General features: G+C 41.8%; 1 long non-coding RNA gene across 2 annotated transcripts in view; it reads left to right on the top strand.

Annotated features, from left to right (window-relative positions):
- Positions 1–20378: 20378 nt before the first annotated feature.
- The window catches only part of LOC117092779, an 87586-nt gene continuing 84019 nt past the window's right edge, over positions 20379–23945 (top strand). For both annotated transcript variants that reach the window (XR_004440915.1, XR_004440914.1), the window contains exon 1: positions 20379–20508. This is a non-coding gene — a long non-coding RNA (uncharacterized LOC117092779). The remainder of the gene's footprint in view (positions 20509–23945) is intronic.

Raw genomic sequence — 23945 nt, 5'->3', positions numbered from 1 at the left:
TTAAGATGATTATTTGACATTTTCTCCTTAAAATTCTCTCATCTCATCTCTTCATCATTCAATTTATACAGAATTCTCTGTTCTATTCTCTCTCCCTTCCTAAGGACCATGCTTCTACAAGTATATCATTTTTCTCTTGCATCATCAGTTTCCATTCACTGGGTCATTCCTATCTATGTATACACATACCTCAATATCGCCCATCATTGGAAAAAATCCTCCATGATCTCGTCTCCCTTCAGCTACCACCATATGTCTCTATTTCTTTTCACAACAGAACTCCCTAAAAGACTTGTGTTCCTGGCTGTCTCCACTTCTTTGCCTCTTATTTTCCACTCCACCCACACCAACTGGGCTTTTATTCCTACCACTTCTCTAAAATCCTAGGCAAGATCACCAGTGACTTACATTTCTCCAAAGCCAATGGTCAGTGCTGTCTTCCTATTTCACTCACCCTCTCAGCAGCATTTTGCATGATTGACCATCCCCTTCTTCTTGAAAGACTTTCTTCTCCAGACTCTGTGACACTGGTTTTACATTTATCACATCAATAAATCTGGAAGCCCTCCATCTTTTCTAGTATTCCTCCTGTTAACCTGGCTTCCTTTCTTTGTGTCTGTTTGTGACCTGCTCTTCTTCCCATCTTCCAAATAATCTTTCTAGTCTGAAGGCTTCTGTATGTATGCTCTGAATCTTGGAAAAAGAGGAAACAGGGAAAATATTTATTTATTGTACTTTTTTGCCCAGATTAATGAATGGACTCAGGGTTTTATTTTATTTTTTTTAGACGGAGTCTCACTCTGTCACCTGGGCTGGAGTGCAAATGGCACAATCTTGGCTCACTGCAAGCTCCGTCTCCCGGATTCACGCCATTCTCCTGCATCACCCTCCCAAGTAGCTGGGACTACAGGCGCCCACCACGATGCCCGGCTAATTTTTTGTATTTTTAGTAGAGACAGGGTTTCACCATGTTAGCCAGGATGGTCTCAATCTCCTGATATCATGATCCGCCCATCTCGGCCTCCCAAAGTGCTGGGATTACAGGCGTGAGCCACCGCGCCTGGCCTGGGGACTCAGGGTTTTAAAGAGAGCCTTTGTCTGTAAAGATAAAAGAAAACAAGAGTTACATTTGAAAATGTTATTAGCATATTTTAAAAATACATTCTCTGTATTTAAGATATTTAAAATCTTTTAGATACCCATTAATTTTCAGTTTATTCTTACCTTATGCCCTGAGCTCCTGACTTCTATCGCCACTGCCACTTGGATGTCCAGTAGTCATTTCAAACTTAACTTGGTCAAAACAGACCTACTTATTTCCCTAATCCCCCATTTCCATGTCTTTTTAAGTTTAAATGTGCCTATTTAAGAAAAGGGCACAAGAAAAATAAGAACCGGTTCCAAGATGGCCAAATGGGAACAGCTCCAGTCTCCAGCTCCCAACGTGACTGATGCAGAAGATGGGTGACTTCTGCATTTCCAGCTGAGCTTTGAAGAGAGCAATGGTCCTCCCAGCATGGAGTTTTAGATCTGAGAACAGACAGACTGCCTCTTCAAGTGGGTCCCTGACCCCCAAGTAGCCTAACTGGAAGGTATTACCAGTAGGAGCAGACTGACACCTCACACAGCTGGGTACCCCCTGAGACAAAGCTTCCAGAGGAACAATCAGGAACAATTTGCTGTTCAGCAATATTTGCTGTTCTGCAGCCTTTGCTGCTGATACCCAGGCAAAGAGAGTCTGGAGTGGACCTCCAGCAAACTCCAACAGACCTGCAGCTGAGGGTCCTGAATGTTAGAAGGAAAACTAACAAACAGAAAGGACATCCACACCAAAACCCCATCTGTACGTCACCATCATCAAAGAACAAAGGTAGATAAAACCACAAAGATGGGGAAAAAACAGAGTGGAAAAGCTGAAAATTATAAAAATCAGAGCGCCTCTCCCCCCCAAAGGAACGCAGCTCCTCGCCAGCAACGGAACAAAGCTGGACAGAGAATGACTTTGACAAGTTGAGAGAAGAAGGCTTCAGACGATCAAACTTCTCTGAGCTAAAGGAGGAAGTTTGAACTCATTGCAAAGAAGCTAAAAAACTTGAAAAAAAGATTAGACAAATGGCTAACTAGAATAATCAGTGTAGAGAAGTCCTTAAATGACCTGATGGAGCTGAAAAACATGGCACAAGAACTATGTGACGAATGCACAAGCTTCAGTAACTGATTCGATCAACTGGAAGAAAGGGTATCAGTGATTGAAGATCAAATGAATGAAATGAAGTGAGAAGAGAAGTTTAGTGAAAAAAAGAGTAAAAAGAAACGAACAAAACCTCCAGGAAATATGGGACTATGTGAAAAGACCAAATCTATGTCTGATTGGTGTGCCTGAAAGTGATGGGGAGAATGGAACCAAGTTGGAAAACACTCTGCAGGATATTATCCAGGAGAACTTCCCCAACCTAGCAAGGCAGGCCAACATTCAAATTCGGGAAATACAGAGAACACCACAAAGACACTCCTTGAGAAGAGCAACTCCAAGACACATAATTGTCAGATTCACCAAAGTTGAAATGAAGGAAAAAATGTTAAGGGCAGCCAGAGAGAAAGGTCCGGTTACCCACAAAGGGAAGCCCATCAACCTAACAGCAGATCTCTCAGTAGAAACTCTCCAAGCCAGAAGAGAGTGGGGGCCAACATTCAACATTCTTAAAGAAAAGAATTTTCAACCCAGAGTTTCAAATCCAGCCAAACCAAGCTTCATAAGTGAAGGAGAAATAAAATCCTTTACAGACAAGCAAATGCTGAGAGATTTTCTCACCACCAGGCCTGCCCTACAAGAGCTCTTGAAGAAAGTACTAAACATGGAAAGGAACAACCGGTACCAGTCACTGAAAAAAGTTGCCAAATTGTAAAGACCATGGATGCTAGGAAGAAACTGCATCAATTAACGAGCAAAATGACCAGCTAACATCATAATGACAGGATCAAATTCACACATAACAATATTAACCTTAAACGTAAGTGGGCTAAATGCTTCAATTAAAAGACACAGACTGGCAAAGTGGATAAAGAGTCAAGACCCATCAGTATGCTTTATTCAGGAGACCCATCTCACATGCAGAGACACATATAGGCTTAAAATAAAGGGATGGAGGAAGATCTACCAAGCAAGTGGAAAGCAAAAAAATGCAGGGGTTGCAATACTAGTCTCTGATAAAACAGACTTTAAACCAACAAAGATCAAAAGAGACAGAGAAGGCCACAACATAATGGTAAAGGGATCAATTCAATGAGAAGAGCTAACTATCCTAAATATATATGTACCCAATACAGGAGCACCCAGATTCACAAAGCAAGTCCTTAGAGACCTACAAAGAGACTTAGACTCCCACACAATAATAATGGGAGACTTTAACACCCCACTGTCAACATTAGACAGATCAACGAGACAAAGTTAACAACGATATCCAGGAATTGAACTCAACTCTGCACCAAGTGGACCTAATAGACATCTACAGAACTCTCCAACCCAAATCAACAGAATATACATTCTTCTCAGCACCACATCGCACTTATTCCAAAATTGACCACATAATTGGAAGTAAAGCACTCCTCAGCAAATGTACAAGAACAGAAATTACAACAAACTGTCTCTCAGACCACAGTGCAATCAAACTAGAACTCAGGATTAAGAAACTCACTCAAAACCACTCAACTACATGGAAACTGAACAACCTGCTCCTGAATAACTACTGGGTACATAATGACATGAAGGCAGAAATAAAGATGTTCTCTGAAACCAATGAGAATAAAGACACAACATACCAGAATCTGTGGGACACATTTAAAGCAGTGTGTAGAAGGAAATTAATGGCACTAAATGCCCACAAAAGAAAGCAGGAAAGATCTAAAATTGACACCCTAACATCACAATTAAAAGAACAAGAGAAGCAAGAGCAAACACATTCAAAAGCTAGCAGAAGGCAAGAAATAACTAAGATCAGAGCAGAACTGAAGGAGAGAGAGAACCCTTAAAAAAATCAATGAATCCAGGAGCTGGTTTTTTTGAAAAGATCAACAAAATTGATAGACCACTAACAAGACTAATAAAGAAGAAAAGAGAGAAGAATCAAATAGACACAATAAAAAATGATAAAGGGGATATCACCACCGACCCCACAGAAATACAAACTACCATCAGAGAATACTATAAACACCTCTACACAAATAAACTAGAAAATCTAGAAGAAATGGATAAATTCCTGGACACATACACCCTCCCAAGACTAAACTAGGAAGAAGTTGAATCCCTGAATAGACCAATAACAGGCTCTGAAATTGAGGCAATAATTAATAGCCTACCAACCAAAAAAAGTCCCGGATCAGACGGACTCACAGCTGAATTCTACCAGAGGTGCAAGGAGGAGCTGGTACTATTCCTTCTGAAACTATTCCAATCAATAGAAAAAGAAGGAATCCTCCCTAACCCATTTTATGAGGCCAGCATCATCCTGATACCAAAGCCTGGCAGAGACACAACAAAAAAAGAGAATTTTAGACCAATATCCCTGATGAACATCGATACAAAAATCCTCAATAAAATACTGGCAAACCAAATCCAGCAGCACATCAAAAAGCTTATCCACCATGATCAAGTGGGCTTCATCCCTGGAATGCAAGGCTGATTCAACATATGCAAATCAATAAACGTAATCCAGCATATAAACGAACAACAGACAAAAACCACGTGATTATCTCAATAGATGCAGAAAAGGCCTTTGACAAAATTCAACAGCCCTTCATGCTAAAAACTCTCAATAAATTAGGAATTGATGGGATGTATCTCAAAGTAATAAGAGCTATTTTTGACAAACCCACAGCCAATATCATACTGAATGAGCAAAAACTGGAAAAATTCCCTTTGAAAACTGGCACAAGACAGGGATGCCCTCTCTCACCACTTCTATTCAACATAATGTTGGAGTTCTGGCCAGGGCAATCAGGCAGGAGAAAGAAATAAAGAGTATTCAATTAGGAAAAGAGAAAGTCAAATTGTCCCTGTTTGCAGATGACATGATTGTATATTTAGAAAATCCCATTGTCTCAGCCCAAAATCTCCTTAAGCTGATAAGCAACCTCAGCAAAATTTTAGGATACAAAATCGATGTGCAAAAATCACAAGCATTCTTATACACCAATAACAGACAAACAGAGAGCCAAATCATGAGTGAACTCCCATTCACAATTACTACAAAGAGAATAAAATACCTAGGAATCCAACTTACAAGGGATGTGAAGGACCTCTTCAAGAAGAACTACAAACCACTGCTCAACGAAATAAAAAAGGACACAAACAAATGGAAAAACATTCCATGTTCATGGATAGGAAGAATCAATATCATGAAAATGGCCATACTGCCCAAGGTTAATTTATAGATTCAATGCCATCTCCGTCAAGCTAGGAATGACTTTCTTCACAGAATTGGAAAAATCTACTTTAAAGTTCATATGGAACCAAAAAGGAGCCTGCATTGCCAAGACAATCCTAAGCCGAAAGAACAAAGCTGGAGGCATCATGCTACCTGACTTCAAACTATACTACAAGGCTACAGTAACCAAAACAGCATGGTACTGGTACTAAAACAGAGATATAGACCAATGGAACAGAACAGAGCCCTCAGAAATAATACCACACATCTACAACCATCTGATCTTTGACAAAGCTAACAAAAACAAAAAATGGGGAAAGGATTCCCTATTTAATAAATGGTGCTGGGAAAACTGGCTAGCTATATGTAGAAAGCTGAAACTGAACCCCTTCCTTATACCTTATACAAAAATTAATTCAAGATGGATTAAAAACTTAAATGTTAGACTTAAAACCATAAAAATCCTAGAAGAAAACCTAGGCAATACCATTCAGGACATAGGCATGGGCAAGGACTTCATGTCTAAAACACCAAAAGCAATGGCAACAAAAGCCAAAATTGACAAATGGGATCTAATTATACTAAAGAGTTTCAGCACAGCAAAAGAAACTACCATCATAATGAACAATCAACCTACAGAATGGGAGAAAATGTTTGCAATCTACTCATCTGACAAAGAGCTAATATCCAGAATCTACAAAGAACTCAAACAAATTTACAAAAAAAAAAACCCCATCAAAAAGTTGGCAAAGGATATGAACAGACACTTCTCAAAAGAAGGCTTTTATGCAGGCAACAGACACATGAAAAAAGCTCATCATCTCTGGCCATCAGAGAAATCTAAATCAAGACCACAATGAGATACCATCTCACACCAGTTAGAATGGTGATCATTAAAAAGTCAGGAAAAAATGGGTACTGGAGAGGATGTGGAGAAATAGGAACACTTTTACACTGTTGGTGGGACTGTAAACTAGTTCAACCATTGTGGAAGACAGTGTGGCGATTCCTCAAGGATCTAGAACTAGAAATACCATTTGACCCAGCCATCCCATTACTGGGTATATACCCAAAGGATTATAAATCATGCTGCTATAAAGACACACGCGCACATATGTTTATTGTGGCACTATTCACAATAGCAAAGACTTGGAACCAACCCAAATGTCTGTCAATGATAGACTGGATTAAGAAAATGTGGCACATATACACCAGGGAATACTATGCAGCCATAAAAAAGGATGAGTTCATGTCCTTTATAGGGACATGAATGAAGCTGGAAACCATCATTCTCAGCAAACTATCACAAGGACAAAAAAACCAAACACTGCATGTTCTCACTCATAGGTGGGAATTGAACAATGAGAACGCTTGGACACAGGGCGGGGAACCTCACACACCGGGGCCTGTTGTGGGGTGTGGGGAGAGGGGAGGGATAGCATTAGGAGATATACCTAATGTAAATGGCGAGTTAATGGGTGCAGCACACCAACATGGCATGTGTATACATATGTAACAAACCTGCACATTGTGCACATGTACCTTAGAACTTAAAGTATAATTTAAAAAAAAAGAGAAAGAAAAGGGCACATCATTCACCTACTTGCTTTGGCAACACAACTATGCATCATCCTTGATTAAATCTCTATCATCTACTCTTTCCATCATTATTAGGTGATAGTCTTGCCTCATGCATTACATTAAAAATAGACACAAATGATAACTAATCAATTTCCTTATCACCAAACCCAATAACCTACTTGTAACTTGATCCACTTACTCTTGTTTCTTTCCTGATACGAAAGTCTCTCATTCATACCCCACATTTGTTTTATTTCCAAAATATGTACAACCCTAGTCCAAGCTGCCGTTATGTCCCCTGGACTCTCCAAGCAGCCTCCCAACTGGTATTTCTGCCACCATTTTTCTCTCTCAATATGCATCTGCTCCATCTTCCACATCTCAGCCAGACTGAGCTTTTAAAAATTTACGTGGTGGCTCATGCCAGCACTTTGGGAGGCTGAGGTGGGTGGATCACCTGAGGTCAGGAGTTCGAGACCAGGCTGGCCAACATGAAATCCAGTCTCTACTTAAAATACCAAATAATTAGCTGGGTCTGTTGGCAGGTGTCTGTAAACCCAGTTACTCGGGAGGCTGAGGCGGGAGAATCACTTGAACCCAGGAGGTGAAGGTTGCAGTGAACCGAGATTGCACCACTGCACTCCAGCCTGGGTGACAGAGCGAGACTCTGTCCCCCCAAAAATAAAAAAGATTTTAAAAAATGTAAATCACATTGTCAACTTCCTGCTTAAAATCCTCCTTTGGCTTTCATTATTCTTAGAAGAAAATCTGTCTTGTTTTCTGCCTTTAAAACTTGCTACCTTTTCTATCTGAAAAAGTGCTTCTTCAGCAAGTATTTATGAGGCTTTCTCCTGAAGGTCCCAGCTTAAGCAGTCCTCCACCCCAGGTTCTTTACCCTGTTTTCTTCATCATAGTGATCAACACTCATGTGAAATTACTTACTTATTTGTTCCCAGGTTTAGTATTCTAGATTCCATCCCTTCACTATACCTACACACTAGAATGTAATTTCTTTGAGGGTAGGGACTTTGTCCTAGTCATTCTCATATCCCAGAAGCTTGCACAGGACCTGACACAGAGGAGGCACTCAATAAAGATTTGCTCACCGACTGACTTTCCCTCCATTCCTCCCTCCTCACAAATATGTACCAGGGAAATCGCACTAAACTGTACATCATATTGTTTTTCCTCCTTGCATGCCTTCATCCTGCTTCTAAGCCTAGAAAAATCCTGATTTTTCTAAACTTAGCTCCAAATCCTACCACCGGAAGATTCTGAATTCAGACAGTAGTATCTTTAATGGAATCATCTTTACTAAATTACATTAATGTGATATACTTGGCTTTTATCAACAAATGTTTTAAGAAACTGCCATATCAATTTTTCTATTATTTTGTTACAGGAGCATTGTAGGGGACATGGTTTCTACTACAGTTCTCGGTAACAGTAATACAACTCCCTCTTGAAAATTTTATTTTAGAACATACTTCTAAGGAAGGCTTGTTTTCTCCTGTGATAAACTGGTTTACTTTTTCCTTTATGACAATAAACATGCAATTGAGCTTGACTTGCTTTTCTCTTTGACTACCAGAAAGTTCATAGCAAAATTAGATGCTAAAGCCTGGTATAATGGTGTAACTAAGCTATTCTTTTTGAGTTGCAGTCTTGCTCAGTTGCCCAGCCTGGAGTGCAGTGGTGTGATCTTGGCTCACTGCAACCTCCGCTTCCCAGGTTCAAGCAATTCTCTGCCTCAGCCTCCTGAGTAGCTGGGATTACAGGCACCCACCACCATGCCCAGCTAATTTTTGTATTTTTAATAGAGAGGGGGTTTCACCGTTTTGGCCAGGCTGGTCTTGAGCTCCTGACCTTGTGATCCATCCACTTCAGCCTCCCAAAGTGCTGGGATTACAGACATGCGCCACCGCGCCTGGTCAACTAAGCTATTCCTTTAAGAAGAAATTTACTTTTCCTCTGGTTTTGATTTTCTTACAATATTTACATTTTCCCTGGGCCTGACTCCTTATTCCTATTTTATCGTTACTTTAATGCATACTTTTCCGAGTGTGAGCTGTCCTGATTCCTTTCCAAGAGGTAGGAGTAGACATAAATAAGGAATAGAGCAAGATTGTCTCTGTGACACCGTTTCCCATGTCCCCAAGCTGAATGAATTGCATCCTTTCTGTTCCTGTAGACTTTGTTCCATTTCCAGTAGAGCTCTCTTCACAACATCTATATAAAATGGTGGTTAAGGAAGTAGGTTCTGTAGCCAGATTGTCTGGATTCCGTTACTGATTTATTAACTGTGTGATCTTAGAAAACAACCTCTGTGGTTCAGCTATAAAATGAGGATACTGATGATACCACCTCATAGGTGTGTTGTGAGGATTAAATGCATTGATATGAAATGCTTAGAACGGTGCCTGGACTATACGAATGATCTAAAAAAGTTAATGATTGTTATTATTATTATTATATTATAGCTACATTTGTGTTAATTCTCCTGATATGTCCTGAACTCCTATAGTGCAGGGACTTTGTTTTATTTATTCCTCGTACATAGCAGTGTCTGGGATCAACTAGGTGCTCAATGAATATTTATGGAAATGATTCCAATTGAAATGAGAATTTACTCAGGATTGTGGAGCTTTAGGAAGTGAATTTAGAAAGACATGGTGGAGCTGGATTTTGAAAGGCTTTAAAAGCCAAGTCACAGTTACATTTAATGTCATAGCAAATATGATCCACTGATAGTTTCTGGAAAACAGGTATGGAAAAACACTATGGAGGACGATTGTTCTAATAACGGGGAACATAAAATAAATGAGGGGGGATGAGGTCACTAAGCAAGTTGTATCCCATTTGTCAAAAAACCCACTAGTACTATCCTTGGTGTTTCTGGAGTTCACTTTTTTTGTTCCCTTAACTCTATTGGCAAAGACTTGGCTATAGAGTACTAATTGTGATGCAAGCAAGTTCTTTTGCCAGTGGCAACCAGCAGAGCTTCCCCAGAAGATTGGAGGGGATGAGTCAGGGGCAAGGAAGGATTAACAGATTCTGCATCAAGGCCTGTTGAACCAAGTCCTCTCCCCAAGACAGACACATACTAGTGAAATAAATTAGATTTAAATCATCACCTGAGGCAATCCTGAAAGAGAAAAGCAGTCCTAGAAAAAAGGGAGGAAAAGAGGACAGCCCCATTCTCTTTGTGACCACGAAGACTGCTGCCATGTGGATGGGAGCCACATGACTCCTTTTAGCACCAGCTGAGATTCTTCTGCCCTGGAACTAGTTCCTCTGAGTTATTCCCAGGCCTGGAGATTTAATTCCTGCACCTGGAAGGTGAGGAAAGCGTATGGACAAATGAGCTATGAACTTAACAGGCTAACATCCCACCTCCACAGGGCTATGGCCAGAGAGGAATTCTCCCCTTTCAAAGCTGACTCTGAATTGTTTAGAGAAAGAAATGAATAATAATTGAGTCAGACTGAGAAGTCCTTCCTTCCTTTTCAGGAGGATGTCCTGTTAGCAACCTCTTTGGACACAAGGAAGAAATTAAGAAGCATCATTACTGTTAATATCACTTTCTTTTCCAGAATGTTAACAGCCCTGATATTATGCAAAGTTTGATAAAAATGCATTCATAAGTCAATTATTGCATCATAATTCAAAAAAAGTAGCAAACATGGTTGTTTAGAAACCAGAAATAAATAATAATCACTCTTGGATATAATTTTCCCATAAATTAAAGCATATCCCATTGTATGATATCTGAGAGATAACAATTCTCCAAAACTTTCAAATATAAGCTCTATTACAGCATTGGTTTTTAAAAAATCACTGACTATTTTAAATGTATTAATCAAAGAAAGCAGCAAATGAATTTTTTTAATCCATTGATTCTTTTAGCAGGCATTCAAATAATTCAGGAAAAAAAGTGTTTCTAACTTTTATGTTAGAATAAAAGTAAGCATTTTCTTAAGAATCTTTGGGTTTTGGCTCGTCAGATTACTAGACATGTTTAGATGGTTCTTGTCATTATGTTCTCATAAATACAAATTGCAACTGTGGTAATGAGAAGACATTCCCTCCTTGTTAGAAAATAGCAATATCCATTAGTAAAAGTCTGAGGCTTGTTGTAACTGACACACAAAAGAAAAAAAATCAGAAGTGAATAAGAAGCTTTTTAAACTTTGAGAAGCCTGAATTCTCGTGGGGTTCTCTGGTGCATGTGAAGTCACTAACCGTAAATTCGGAAGTAGTGGGTTCTCCAGTAAGTAAAATAAGCATCTATTTAAGTATATTCATGCTTTATGACGTTTACTGCTCAAAAATTTGCTCTGAGATGGAGAGCATGTCTCGGTTCTCCCTACCACTCTAAAATACTCCAAACAGTGCTGTTCACACTGGAGCCTTCAAACAAATGCCTGATTTATTGAAAGAATCTACACAGACAAAGAGGTAAACATACTACAGGGCCAAATTCCCTGGCTCATTGTGTATGTGTAGTAGACCTTATATTGTGAAATCATTTCAAGCTTGGTATGCAGAACAATTAAACAGAAATACGGAAAAGGATAGAGTCTATTGTTCCCCATAATGGATAATTAAGAGCAAAATTTCTAGAGTTTGGTGACAAACCCAAACGTGAAATCTCCCAAATGTAACCTTAAAATTAAATCTTTAAGGCAAAAGTGTCCAAACAGAAGATGACTCACATTCCAATTATTAAATTTGTCACACAAGACCAGGTGTGGTGGCTCACGCCTGTAATCCCAGCACTTTGGGAGGCTGAGGCAGGTGGATCACTTGAGGCCAGGAGTTCAAGACCAGCCTGGCCAACATGGTGAAACCTCGTCTCTACTTAAAAAAAAAAAACAAAAGTAAAAAACAAAAATGGAATGGGCACAGTGGTGCACACCTGTAATCCCAGGTACTCGGGAGGCTGAGGCATGAGAATCACTTGAACCTGGGAGGCCAAGGTTGCAGTGAGCCAAGATCATGCTAATGCACTCCAGACTAGGCAACAGAGCAAGACTCTGCTTCCTCCTCCCCCCCCGCAAAAAAAAGAAATTGTCACACAAGCAAAAAGTCCATTGTTTACCTCACTTTTCCCTCGTCTTATGGTTCATTTTCCTTAAGACTAGGAAGTCTTCCTAGTCTTAGGAAGACTAAGACTAGGAGTTCCTGTATTTCCTTGGGAAATACAGGTATTCCCTCTTCATTCAGGATTTGACACCTCTGTTAAGTGATAGTTCTGAGACTCCCTCTTTGAACAACTAGAAACCCTCATCAGGCATTTTGAGGACAGTAGACATAGATTTTTCCCTCTGAGTTGAAGATATATGCTAATACTTGGTATACACTCTTATGTGGTATGCTTTTTTTTTTCTGTTTTTTTTTTTTTTTTTTTTTTTTTATATATTGAGATGGAGTCTCACTCTGCCACCCAGGCTGGAGTGCAATGGCATGATCTTTGTTCCCTGCAAACTCTGCCTCCTGGGTTCAAGTGATCCTCATGCCTCAGCCTCCCAAGTAGCTGGAATTACAGGCGACCCCAACACGCCTGGCTAATGGAATCCTTGGTATGTTTCAGATGCACTGCAAGGACCCAGTTACAATGGTAGCTTGGCCAGGCAACAGAGAAAATATGGTTCGGATTTTCTCTCCTTTTCTTTTTAGTAATCATGAAGGATATCTGTACTTAAAGAACAATTTAATTGAAAAGCCATTACATTGGACCATTGCTGCCTGTATTTTTTGGAAAGCACCTAACTTGCCTGTGTTTTTATAATAACATGTATCCTTTATCTACACTATATAATATCAACAGTTTCAATAAGATACTTGGCCTTTTAAACATGCCTTTGTCTCATGTGATGTAGATAGTTGATTTTTATTAATAGCAAATATTAATATATTAACTTATTCATAATTTTGTTCTTGCACTTCTGCTAAAAGATGAAAGGAAATACAACAGAATGTTTTTCTCTTGTCCATGCTTTAGTTATAAGGAATTCTCACATTACCCTTCTATCTAAATACAGCTCTCTGTGTATCCCTCACTTCCAAAAAACAGCTTTTAAAAGTAGCAGTGATGACAACTCAGTTCATGCATTTATTATAAAAACAAAATCTAAGATTTTGGGAAAAGGATAAAATGAAGTTATTTAGGGGGTATTAGGATATTTTAAGTATTTAAGATAAAATGTGTATAAATTTGGAAAGGGTTCCTTTCCTTATACTGGGTGACCTGATAAAGACAGTGAATGAATGGGAGAAATAACATGCTTTTATCTTTCTTTTTTTTTTTCTTTTGAAATGCAGACTCGCTCTGTTGCCCAGGCTAAAGTGCAGTGGTGTGATCTCAGCTCCCCACAACCTCTGCTGCCCGGGTTCAAGCGATTCTCCTGCCTCGGCCTCCAGAGTAGCTGAGAGTACAGGTGTGAGCCACCATGCCCGGCCATGCTTCTATCTTTCTTTTTTGTTGTTGTTGTTGTTGAGACGGAGTCTCGCTCTGCCGCCCAGGCTGGAGTGCGGTGGCCGGATCTCAGCTCACTGCAAGCTCCGCCTCCTGGGTTTACGCCATTCTCCTGCCTCAGCCTCCCAAATAGCTGGGACTACAGGTGCCCGCCACGTCGCCCGGCTAGTTTTTTGTATTTTTTAGTATAGACGGGGTTTCACCATGTTAGCCAGGATGGTCTCAATCTCCTGACCTCGTGATCCGCCCGTCTCGGCCTCCCAAAGTGCTGGGATTACAGGCTTGAGCCACCGCGCCCGGCTGCTTGTATCTTTCTAACTCGATCTCTGATTCTACCTCAGCACAGCACCCAAAAAGGAACTTTGCTTTGCATTTTTAATTCTGACTCTCACATATCTTTAGTAAATTCAGTAAAAATCTTAGAAAATCTTTCCCCCAGTGAAAGTATTACGAAGGGGTCCACACAGTTATTGGGAACTGTAGTTAAGAGGTGAACCCCCAGTAACACTCATACTCCTTGCAAAATGCACCCTGGCCACATGTCTGGACTAAGATTTGTACAGTGGAACACTTGTCTCCAATATGCACCATACCACATGATACAGCAAATGTTCCCCTGACCATTAGACAAAAGATACTACTGAAAAGTCTCTCAAATATGTTTGTTTTGCAATGAAGCTTCCTGGCATTAATTTCATTAAAAAGTTGGCCGGGTGTAGTGGCTCATGCCTGTAATCCCAGCACTTTGGGAGGCCAAGACAGGTGGATGACCTGAGGTCTGGAGTTCGAGACCAGCCTGCCCAACATGGCAACACCCTGTCTCAATTAAAAATACAAAAAATTAGCCAGTCATGGTGGTGGGCACCTGTAATCCCAGCTACTCAGGAGGCTGAGGCAGGAGAATCGCTTGAACCTGGAAGGCAAGGTTGCAATGAGCCAAGATCATGCCACCTGCCCTCCAGCCTGGGCGACAAGAGTGAAACTCTGTCTAAAAAAAAAAAAAAAAAAGTTAAAAAAAAGTTGCATCTAACAGAAGTACTAAATTATAAATATATCATTACACAATAGGTAGAAGGAGAGAAGGAAGAGCATGTAGGATGGTATTTCTTCCACTGTCCAAAAGGAGTTTATTAACAAACATAAGACCAAAAGTAACCATACACTGTATATAAAATTGTTATATACCAATTTTATAAATGAACAGGAAAGATTTTTTTTCTACCATGAGGTTTACAAAGCAAAAGTGACACCATGGTCTTTTCAGTTGCCAGAGCGAAGGAAGCAAAAGTATCCATTATGAGATTCACCAGAAGGGTATGACCAGCTTTAGAAGGAGAATCCTGGACAACAACACACGCAGCTGTGAAGGCCACAAGTGTGACATCAAAAGCCAAGGGAAATGGAAGGAATGTGAAGATGCTGTCATAAACATTTCTACCTCATATGACAGCTTTAACAATACTTTCAAGGTTTTCATTGGTAAGAATGATATCGGAAACTTCTTTAGCTATATTTGTTTCTGTTAATCCCATTGCAGATCCAACGTCTGCTCTCTTTAACACTGGGCCATCATTAGGACCATCACCAGTAACTGTTACAATGTGCCTCTGTCTTGAAATGTTATTCATTACACATTTTTACTAAGTAATATTATATTTAACAGTAAGACCAGTGTACCAGCCAGGGTTCTCTAGAGAAATAGAAGCAACAGGTTATATAGGAGGAGATTTATTATAGGAATTGGCTCACGTGATCATGGAGGGTGCTAAGTCCCACAACTGGCCTTCCGCATGTTGGAGAACCACAAGAGCTGGTGGTGTAATTCAGTGTGGGTCTGAAGATCTGAGAACCAGGAGAGCTGCTGATATAATTCCTAGTCCAAGAAGGCCCAAGGAGTGCTGATGTCTAGGGGAATTAGAATACAGATGTCCCGGATGCAACAGGGAGAATGTATTCACCCTTCCTCTGCCCCTTATGTCTATTTGGGCCCTCAAAAGATTGAGTGGGGGCAATCTTCTTTAGTCTACTGATTTAAATGCTAACAGTCCCTCCAGAAACAGTCCCAAAGACACACCCAGAAACAACGTTTCTACCAGTTAGCTGGGCATCCCTCAGCCCAGTCAAATTAACACAGAAAAGTCACCATCACCAGCTGGATCTGCAAGTACATGACATTTTGATCAACCCTTGTTTTTGAGCCTTTGTTTTTTTTTTTAATTTCTCGATTTTCATTTTTATGCGTTAGTTTCTTGAAATCTTTACCCTCTAAACATGGGTAACCTTCGGAACCTTTACAATGCTGTATTTCAGGGCAACAGCGCTTACAATGTGGAGATTGTCACTAGACTCACACACGCAGTGAATCTAATATGCCGGCATTACGAAACTGCATTTGGTACCTCAGGTGTTGAGGGTTGAAATACGTCTCCCAAAAAGATGTGTTCAAGTCCAAACTCTGGTTCCTGTGACCATGACCTTTTTTGGAGTAAGGTCTTTGTAAATGTAATCAAGATGAAGTCACATCAGACTGGGGGGCCCTTATCCAGTAAACTGCTGTCCTTAAAAAAAGAGAGAAATTTGGACAACACAGACATACAGAAGAAAGACGGCCATATGAAGACAGAAGTTCCAAGTCCAGGAATGCCAAAGTTTACCAGCAACCACGAGAATCTCTGAGAAAAGCAAGGAAGAATTTTTTTCCTAGAGCCTTCAGAGGGAAAATGGCCTCTGGGACCTCTGGGCTCTAGAACTGGATAAAAATACATTCCTGTTGTTTCAAGCTACTCAGGTTGTAGAGTTTTGTTGAAGCAGCCACAGGAAACTTATGCCTTGGGTCTCAGAGCATCTTCAATGCCTACAAAAGCAATTCATGCAAGATCTGCAGTAATATCTTACACATTCTCAGCCGGATTTATTGTCAGTATCTGCAGAATTGCTGAATGCCAGGCACGGTATTCTTAGCCCTGCACAAGTCATTGGTTTCACAACACTTTCAAAAATACAGGTATTCCCTCTTCATCCAGGATTTGACACCCCTGTTAAGTGATAGTTCTGAGACTCCCTCTTTGAACAACCAGAAAACCTCATCAGGCAGTTTGAAGACAGTAGACATAGATTTTTCTCTCTGAGTTGAAGATATATGCTAATGCTTGGTATACACTCTTATATGGTATCCTTTTATTTTTTTATATTGAGATGGAGTCTCACTCTGCCAGCCAGGCTGGAGTGCAATGGCATGATCTTTGTTCCCTGCAAATTCTGCCTCCCAGGTTCAAGTGATCCTCATGCCTCAGCCTCCCAAGTAGCTGGAATTACAGGCAACCGCAAACATGCCCAGCTAATTTTTGTATTTTTAGTAGAGACGGAGTTTCACTATATTGGCCAGGCTGGTCTCGAACTCCTGACCTCAAGTGATCTGCCCACCTCGGCCTCCCAAAGTGCTGGGGTTACAGGCATGAGCCTGTGGTATGCTCTTTCTCTTCCTTCTCTCTCTTTCCCTTCCTCCCTCCCTCCCTCCTTTCCTTCTTCCTTCCCTCCTTCCCTCCCTCCCTTCCTTTTTCTTTCCTTTCTCAAAATCTATTCTTAAATGATGAAGAAATCCCAAAAAGGCACATTCTATTACATTGCCAATCTGTTGAGGTGGACCCTCAACAACTAAAACATTGTTATAATTATAAGAACAATGAACAGCAAGACCTGTCAAAAAGGTATTTCAAAATGGGTATGGGACTTACACAGTGAGCTTCACCAATGGAAGCCTGGACTCCTAGAATAGTAATGTGCTTGCTTTATCAGAACAAAAGACTGTTGCATTTCCCCTAGTTTTACAAGCACCCAAATGTCTCACGGAGTGATTATCTTTCCTTTTCTTTACAGAATAAGCCAAGGAAAGGGGAACTGCAAAAGAAAGGCTTTCAGGAACAGCCACCACCAAGATTGTTATTCTGATAATGAAAAACTCAATAATATATTCTGTATAAACTGTAATGCAATCTAAAGTTCATTGGTTGTACCAAGTCCCAAAAGTCTGTATTGCCAAATTTGTCATTAAGGAGACAAAGTGAGGATAATAGCCATGAGACAACCACACTTGCCAATCATTATGGATAATTTTATAAGTTTGTCTTATAGAATTACTATATTTTTTGGTGTATGTTTGAATCAGCCGCATTTTGCTTTCACCCTCTCAGGCTGTTGTGTCCGCGCTGGTCCCATGAGAACCTGTTTTTGTTTTGTTTTAACTCCCTTTGTTCTTAGTTTCAAAAAAAAATCAGCAGAGACACCATGAGGCCTGCTTGTGAGTTATAACCAGAGCCCTCCCTTGCCTAGGATGCGGACAGCAGGCTGGGATCTGGGGTCAGCGCCTTCCTCCTCTTCTCTGACCCTCCGTGAAAATGCTGTGGTAGCAGGCAGCATGGCACCATGGGGGATCAGCGCCACATCGCCACCACGAGGTTCACCAGCCGGACTTCCTCCCCTTGGCCGCCCGGCAGCTCGCAGATGTCCTCTGGTTCTGGCTGATGCGCTTCTCCAGGCCGCAGCACTATTTCTCCCTGCTGCAGTCTTGTCCTTGGTGTCCTGCACCAGCTGGCAGGTCTGGCTCCCGGGCAGTCCTCGGGCACATAGCACAGAACCAGTAGGGTGACGGCGGCCACCTCCGTCGAGCAGGCCACCACCGGCTCCGCACAGCGCCCTCCCGCGGTTCGGCTCCCGGGGACAGCCGCAGCCAGCGCCCCAGCGCTCTCCAGGCGGGCACCGCCCGGCTGCCTCCACAGTCACCGCCATCTCAGCGGCCGGGCCGGGGGAGGACCCACAAGCCGAGCACATCCCTTGTTCCCGCGGCCGGCGCAGGGGACCGCTGCAGGGAGGATTTCTTTGCTTCCTTCCTCCTTTCTCCAGCTACTTCCACCTCCTGGCCTGAGGCGTCACCCTGGGCTTTCTACTTGCACCCAACTCCTCCCACCGAACTGGAAGGTGCCCCCTTCCAATTCCAGTTCCCACCTACCCAGCCCCACCAAGGGCGAGGCCGCCTTCCATCACAGTAGGCAAGCCCCCGGTGTGCTCCAAAGACACCCAGGTGGAAATCCACCAGGGCCACCGTATTGGGAGGCTGTTTATTCAGAGCTTGCTGTGGCAAGACTCAGAGGCAGGCCGCGGAGTGGGGACTCTTCACCGTGGAAAAAGGAAGGCTTCAAGGTGTGCCCCAACTGAAGGCTGCTGGCGTCTGGGACCTGGAGGCAGATATCCCATGTGATTAGGTTGGTAAACGTATTTGGCTTTCTCGGGTTGGTCCTGAGTTGGAAGGGGAAAGGGGAAGGGCAAACCTTAGGGAAGCTTGTGCTTATTGATCAAGTCCTGACACTCTGGGTCAGGTTGCTGCTGCAGGGGTCAGGGTCAGAGTTCTATTTTTATATATGGTCTGGCCATGATGGGTTTGTATATTGTCACGGGCCGGTCCACCTTTCCTATTACCTCTGGACACATACACCTTTCCAGGAGACAGCTGCCAATGGGAGTTCTCAATCAGATCTAACCTTCCAAGGTGCTGGGTTTTAACATTATGTTTGCGAGAAGTGCTTCAGGTGGGGGGCATCTGCTCTGGGCAGCCTGAGCCCAAGGCTGCGCCTTTTGGGCCCTCAGCTCTGTAATGAAGACGGCAGCTGAGCTCTCGGATTTTAAAATTGTGAAACCAGCTTCCTCAACCTCGTGTTAGTTCCACACAGTGCGGACAGCTAGTAGTTACAGAAAACCATATAGAGTTGGGCCTTGAATGCCCAGGAGGTTAGAGGCAGCCCCTCCTACCCCCACATCCTCCCACCCTCCTTGAAGTGGAAAACCCGAGTATAACTTTTGACTCCCCGAAAACCTAACTACTAATAGCCTGCTGTTGACTGACAGCCTTATGAAAACATAAACAACACACGTTTTGTATTACAAGAATAGAATATTGTACAAAAAATTAGCCGGGCGCGGTGGTGGGTGCCTGTAGTCCCAGCTACTTGGGAGGCTGAGGCAGGAGAATGGAGTGAACCTGGGAGGCGGAGCTTGCAGTGAGCTGAGATAGCGCCACTGCACTGCAGCCTAGGGGACACAGCGAGACTCCGTCTCAAAAAAAAAGAATAGAGTATTGTATACTCTATTTTTATAGTAATGTAAGCTAGAGAAAAACTATTAAGAAAATCATAAGATGAGAAAATATGTTTACTATTTATTAAGTGGAAGTGGATCATCACAAAGGCCTTCATTCTCTTCATCTTCATGTTGAGTAGGGCGAGGAGGAGGAGGAAGATAAGGGGTTGGTCTTGGTGTTGCAGAGGTGGCAAAGGCAGAAGAAAATCCAGGGTAAATCCATGCCTCGTCTATGTATTCACCACATATTCTCATGAAGAGTAACTTAAAAACTGAGTATATACCTCTTGCAAGGCTATATGTTACACAACGGATGAAGCAGGGTGTGGTAGACATTCTGTAGCCACAAATTTGGTATTTATCTGGTGTCTGTATTCACATAGCCCTCCAAATTCATTTTTGCTATGGCCTTTCTCTCTTCCTGAGTTTCCACTACAGTGTAGGAAAATAGGCATCACCCTGATACCCAGGGCTTTCAAGCATCTTTGCAAAATCTTCCCATCAATGGGGAATGATGGTTTGGCCCCATCTTCGCTCTCCCTGACTTTAGTTAGCAATTGAACGGTCCCCTGGTGATTCACTGGATGCTGTTTAGTTTGTTCCACCAGCTGTTTATTAATCTGTAACTTCCTGTTAAGATGCAGGGTGTATGCTTTTTTAAGAAGCCTTACACAGCATAAGTTTTATTTTGGGACCGGACACACTATTATATAAAGAGGATCTGTGAGCATTACTTGGTCTTGTAAGCTATTTTTTTTTTTTTTCCAGCAAAATGTTGTGAGCACCTACCATATGCCAGGCACTGTTCTGTGAACTGGTTGTACAGGAGTGAATGAGATCATCTTAATTTTGAGAAGTTTATCATCTACTCAAGGGAAACACGTGTAATAAACTATGGTAAGCACAACCATAGATGTACAAGGTATGGGAGGGTGCAAAGAAGGAAGTGGAAAATTCCAGGCCAACAGAGGAGTGAGAAGGTTTTCATGAAAGAGACTCTAGAACAGAACCTAGCATAGATTTTCAACTGGTGGGTGGTATAGCAAACATGGCACATTTTGGTGACAGTGTGGGGAGGACAGATTGGACAATGAAGAGGCTGGAGGTAGGAGAGTTATTTGAAGGTTATTTAAGAGGCTGTTGCAAATGGTTTAGGCAAGAAATAATAGAACCGAAGAGAGGGGCAGAAAGAAGGTTTGAGGTAATTTTCACAACAGGATGGGACAGGGGAGGTGAGGAAAATGAGTTGATGAAAAGCTTCTGGTTTGGAGCACTTGGTAAATGGTGCTGCCATTAAATCAAATGGAAGAAAAGAAGGAGAAGCAGGTGTGTTGGGTGAGGGCTGTGGAGACCTTGTTTGAACCTAGTGAAGTTCAGGTGCTATGTGAGGACATCGTTCAGTCAATAGACTTTCAAGTTGTTGGAGAGTGAGGTCTGGCTGAAAATACCTACTTGAGTGACATCTAATGATTTGGAAACCTTATTAAACAGATTGTGTTTTGGTTTATGGTGCTTGACAAGTGACTGGTGCTCCAAAAGTGTATAGATAGATAGATAGATAGATAGAGATAGATACATGTTTTTCAGGTAAAATATTAGTGCATTTCAGATCACAGCATTTTACTTTAATGGTATCAGCTTTTATATTGGTGACCGGGAATGTCAGGGGAAGAAGGTGGTATAAATTGAATACCATTGACAAATTGACCTCTTGGGAGTTAACGTTGACATTAAAGGTATTGCTTGCCTTTTCTGTACTAGAGATTTAAAAGATACTCTGATCAACTATGGAAAACTGTATAGTTGTTTCTAATTGTGGAATACTGTAAAATAGGCATTCTACTGCAATGGTGTTTTTGCTAGTTCCAAGGAAATAGGTAAAAATGTGGACGATGTGTTCTTTTACCATACAAAGTAAAATTTGCAAGAATATCTTTTATAAAAGTGTCCTTTGTGTCCTGGAATCTAACTTAACCCTAACCTTAACACTAACCCTAACTGGTATCCTTGAGGGTAGAGTTAACACAAACACTAACCCTAGCATAAATGCTAACCCTAAGCCTCAACCTAAATCTCACAATTATCCTAAACTGAACCCTAACCCAACACTAACCATAAACCTAATCATAACCTTCACTCTGAACCTAAAGGTATTGCTAACCCTAACTCTAGCCTTGTCCCTGTCTCTTGTCATTAGTCCTAATCTTTACCATAGAACTTTTTTCAGGGTAGTCCTGTTAGGAAAAAATATTCTTTAGGACTCTAGAAACCAGATAATTAAAGCTGAGAAGTAAATTTCAGATTAAATGAATAATCTATAAGCAGATCATCAGGAGACCATGTTTAACAACATATCAAGATTGGGGGCCGGGCGCGGTGGCTCAAGCCTGTAATCCCAGCACTTTGGGAGGCCGAGACGGGCGGATCACGAGGTCAGGAGATCGAGACCATCCTGGCTAACACGGTGAAACCCCGTCTCTACTAAAAAATACAAAAAACTAGCCGGGCGAGGTGGCGGGCGCCTGTAGTCCCAGCTACTCGGGAGGCTGAGGCAGGAGAATGGCGTGAACCCGGGAGGCGGAGCTTGCAGTGAGCTGAGATCCGGCCACTGCACTCCAGCCCGGGAGACAGAGCAAGACTCCGTCTCAAAAAAAAAAAAAAAAGATTGGGTAGTCTGACCCTTCTGATTGGGGTAACCAAAGGCTGGGTTAGATGTCTGAAGGATATTCTTGCTTCTGCTTTCCAACAGTAAGCATGCCTAATATGGGTTGCTATAAAAGTTCAATGAATATATCCAAGAAACACAATCTAAATTGAGAGTACATAGACTTCACAAGGTGTATGCTAACCCTAATCCCAGTCTTCTTGGACTACTGACGTGTAACACTTTTCTACTTCAGAAAAATTCTGGAACACTGATGCCTCACTAACTCATCCACTTATATCTAAATCCCGTTGTGACCTCATCCAGACCTTACCAGCTAAGACTTATCTAGATTAGACTAGTAGTCATTACAGCCATGCCCGGGTTAGAGAGGTAGTATTAGATACTGTATTTTACATTGAGAGACTTCACAACGAAGCTGAGGAAAAATGACTAACATCCATAAGACAATGAGAGAATGTGATGGGATGGAAGATAACTCAGTGCTGTGTTATATGTTGTACAGACTTGGATACTGAAATGGTTTAAAGTGATAGCTATGAGTGGACACAGTGGAGAATATTGTCCCTCATTTGTATACCAGTTAGTAGCTCACCAAAACTTGGTAACGCATATCCAATCCTTCCTAGGATCTTGGGAGGTTGATGGGACAGGTATTACTGTAATTATTCTTATTTTTCATATGCAGAAATAGGCTCAGCAGAGTTAATTATTTGCCCCCACATTTTCCAGTGAAAATGGTTCATTACAGACTAGAACTCAAGTTGAACAATTTCAGACTAGTGGGAAGTTCGTTCTATTTCATGGAATATATCAGACTCACACTGGGCCTTGGAGGACTGCATGAAGTTGAAGAGATGAGGAGAAATGAAGGAGTATTCTGATTGGTTAAGAAATCTAAGGAGAAGGCTGGGTGCAGTGGCTCACACCTGTAACTCCAGCACTTTGGGAGGCCCAAGTGGGCAGATCTCTTGAGGTCAAGAGTTCGAGACCAGCATGGCCAACATGGTGAAACCCCGTCTCTACTAAAAATACAAAAATTAGCTGGGAGTGGTGGCATGCACCTGTAATCCCAGCTCCTTGGGGGGCTGAAGCAGGAGGATCGCTTGAACCCGGGAGGTGGAGGTTGCAGTGAGCCAAGACTGTGCCACTACACTCCAGCCTGGGCAATAGAGCAAGTCTAAAAAAAAAAAGCAAAAAGAAAAGAAAGAAATATAAGAAGAAGGTAGGAAGCTGGGAATGGGATAGGGAACAGCAGACAAGTGGGAGTGGATGAGGAAAGACTGAAGGGAAAAGTGGAGCTTTGGGAGTAAGGCAAGTTGTTTATATTTCATGCAGGGTTTCACTAAGAAGTCAATGAAATTTTTGAACCTGATAGTGATATAAGGAGGATAATCTGAATCACCTGATAGTGGTATGCAGGGCAAATGGGAAGAGGGAAGCCCTAGGGACCAGGCAGGTGGCTTCTGGGTGGGGCTGCAAGGAAAGGATGGGAATACAGTGGCAGGAGTTGTTATAAAATGGAATGAAACTGGTTTAAAAAAAGACAATTAAAAAGCCTAGGGTTTGATCATGATAGACAAAGAAACTGAAAATATCAAAGAATTCCACACTTCCAGTAAGTAGTTCTATGGCCTCAGGCAAGTCATGGGAGTCTCTCTGGGCCCCT

This window comes from Trachypithecus francoisi, unplaced genomic scaffold (assembly GCF_009764315.1).
Source record: "Trachypithecus francoisi isolate TF-2019V2 unplaced genomic scaffold, Tfra_2.0 Contig01440, whole genome shotgun sequence".
NCBI classification, from domain to species: domain Eukaryota; kingdom Metazoa; phylum Chordata; class Mammalia; order Primates; family Cercopithecidae; genus Trachypithecus; species Trachypithecus francoisi.
The sequence above is the reverse complement of the archived record's forward strand: the minus strand, read 5'-3'. Positions and strand labels throughout refer to the sequence as shown.